This window comes from Lutra lutra, chromosome 13 (assembly GCF_902655055.1).
Source record: "Lutra lutra chromosome 13, mLutLut1.2, whole genome shotgun sequence".
NCBI classification, from domain to species: Eukaryota; Metazoa; Chordata; class Mammalia; order Carnivora; family Mustelidae; genus Lutra; species Lutra lutra.
In genome coordinates this window covers 13,785,650-13,788,680 of record NC_062290.1, presented here as the reverse complement: position 1 = coordinate 13,788,680, position 3,031 = coordinate 13,785,650, and positions in this window count along the sequence as shown.

The following is a 3,031-nucleotide window of genomic DNA, read 5'->3' as shown; positions in this document are numbered from 1 at the left end:
TTGCCATTTGCGACGACGTGGATGGAACTAGAGGGTATCATGCTTAGCGAAATAAGTCAATCGGAGAAAGACAACTATCATATGATCTCCCTGATATGAGGGAGAGGAGATGCAACATGGGGGGTCGAGGGGGTAGGAGAAGAGTAAATGAAACAAGATGGGATTGGGAGGGAGACAAACCATAAGTGACTCTTAATCTCACAAAACAAACTGAGGGTTGATGGGGGGAGGGGGTTGGGAGAGGGGGTGGGGTTATGGATATCGGGGAGGGTATGTGCTATGGTGAGTGTTGTGAAGTGTGTAAACCTGGCGATTCGCAGACCTGTACCCCTGGGGATAAAAGTATATGTTTATAAAGCTGTAAAAAAAAAAAAAAGAAAGAAAGGATGAATCCCCAAGTTTTGTAGCAACATGGACGGGACTGGAAGAGATTATGCTGAGTGAAATAAGTCAAGCAGAGAGAGTCAATTATCATATGGTTTCACTTATTTGTGGAGCATAACAAATAGCATGGAGGACAAGGGGAGATGGAGAGGAGAAGGGAGTTGAGGGAAATTGGAAGGGGAGGTGAACCATGAGAGACTATGGACTCTGAAAAATCGATCTGAGAATTTTGAAGGGGTGGGGGGTGGGAGGTTGGGGGCACCAAGTGGTGGGTATTGTAGAGGGCACGGATTGCATGGAGCACTGGGTGTGGTGCAAAAATAATGAATACTGTTATGCTGAAAAAAATAAAAAAAATTAAAAAAAAAAAAATAAGAGGAGGGTAAGAAGCTAGAGCAGATCTCCCCTAGGAAAACAGTCCATGGGCCTCAGGCAAGGCAGAGAAAGAGCCAGAATCCTATGAGATCTCCACCTCGGAGGGGCCACTGGCACCAAAGGTCTAAGCCTCACAGTGGATCTCTGAGGGCAAGGGGTGAGATTAAGATATCTGTCCTAAGTGCAGGAGGAAAACTCTCTCAGGCACGTCTTCAAGAACTAAGCAGCCCCAGTATTCTGGACAGGCAACGGACCCAGAATCTAGTAAGAATCGAAACATCCAGAAAGAAGAGGGCAAGATCAGGGATCCGAAGAAGTCAGGCAGCCCTAGGGACACAGTGTGCTTGCTTAGAACAAGGGCTTTAGATTGCAAAAGACCTTTTTAAACTCCTGTCTCTGCTACTTGCTTAAACTACTTAAAATCTTGAGGCTTGGTTTTCTTTTCTGTGAAATGTAAGCAGCTTTAAAAACTGCCTGGAAGGTCTCTTGTGAGAAATGATTGAGCTAATGCATGTAAATTGCTGAGCAGAGGCCCTGGCATGCGTTTAGGTATTTTTGTGGGGGGTTTTTTGTTTTGTTTTTTGGGGTTTTTTTTTTTGGCATATGCTTAGTTCTTAAAAACAAGTACTTGTTGATGGACTGTTGATTATGGATTGAAAGTCTGTCACACTCAGAGAGAGAAGCAACATGAAATTTCCACAGTGTCTTGAGAGGAGGTTGTAAAGAATAGTTAACAGAGGTTAATTAGCCTCGTCAACCAGACTGTTTTCTCTTAAAAGTGGTATTTTCTAACCCTGAGTAAGGCAGAGGGAGATGGAAAGTACAATGTACAAAATGTCTAGTAAACCCTTCTTTCGGGTTATCGATGAACAGGAGTGACACAGCAATATCTTCCTATGTTGAAAGGTGGGAACGATGAACAATGAGACAGATTTGGTCTCAGGTTCAGAAGAATCATTGAACAATGTGAGGTGTTTTTAAAGGGGATGAGTCACTAGCCACGGTTCCCTGCAGAAGTCAGTACAAAGGAGATTTCTGAATTCAGTGGAACTAGTGGTTCTCAAACACTGATCACATGCCCTCAGCTGTTTCTGCGTATCTAAAAGACACATTTCAGAGCCCCACCTCCTGCAGATTCTAACTCAGGTTGTAGGGGCTCTAGGAACCTGTGTTTATTTTAACTGCTTATATAAATGGGATGCACAGTCAATTGGAAACCAATCTTCTAGATAACAGCTTCCAATCTTACCTGTGTTGATTAAGTTCAAGAATCTCTGGGCTATTTCCATGTAACCAAAATGAGTAACATTTTAAGCCACTGAATTTGAGTGTTGAAGATAACCAATATGTAAACATTAATCAGACAATAAATATTCACAGACAATCTACCACATATAATGTACTGCTTTAGACACTGAAGTAAAGGCCTAGTAGTACATGGCTGAAATTGAATTTTCTTCCTCAATAACTGGTTTGATTTTTTTTTTTAAATTTTCAGCATAACAGTATTCATTGTTTTTGTACCACACCCAGTGCTCCACGCAGTCCGTGCCCTCTCGAATACCCACCACCTGGTTCCCCCAACCTCCCACCCCCCCCACCTCTTCAAACCCTTCAGATTGTTTTTCAGAGTCCATAGTCTCTCATGGTTCACCTCCCCTTCCAATTTCTCCCAACTGCCTTCTCCTAACTCCCCATGTCCTCCATGCTATTTGTTATGCTCCACAAATAAGTGAAACCATATGATAATGGACTCTCTCTGCTTGACTTATTTCACTCAGCATAATCTCTTCCAGTCCCCTCCATGTTGCTACAAAAGTTGGGTATTCATCCTTTCTGATGGAGGCATAATACTCCATAGGTTTGATTTTAATTAGGCACTGAAGAACTCAGTGAAAATTTTTTTTAAGATTTTACTTATTTATTTGAGAGATCACAAGTAGGCAGAGAGGCAGGCAGAGAGAGAGGAAGGGAAGCAGGCTCCCTGCTAAGCAGTGAGCCCGATGTGGGGCTCCATCTCAAGACCCTGGGATCATGACCTGAGCCAAAGGCAAAGCCTTTAACCCACTGGGCCACCCAGGCACCCTGAACTCAGTGAATTTTTACCAACTAAATTGTTTAGATCACCTGGCTTCATACCTAATTAGTATCTGTTCTGGGGGTTTCTAGATCATGAATATAGCATATGCTTTGACATATCTCCCATTTTCAAAATAAAAATAATTATAATTTATATGAGTTTTTAGAATTTTAAAATATTGCTTACCTTTTT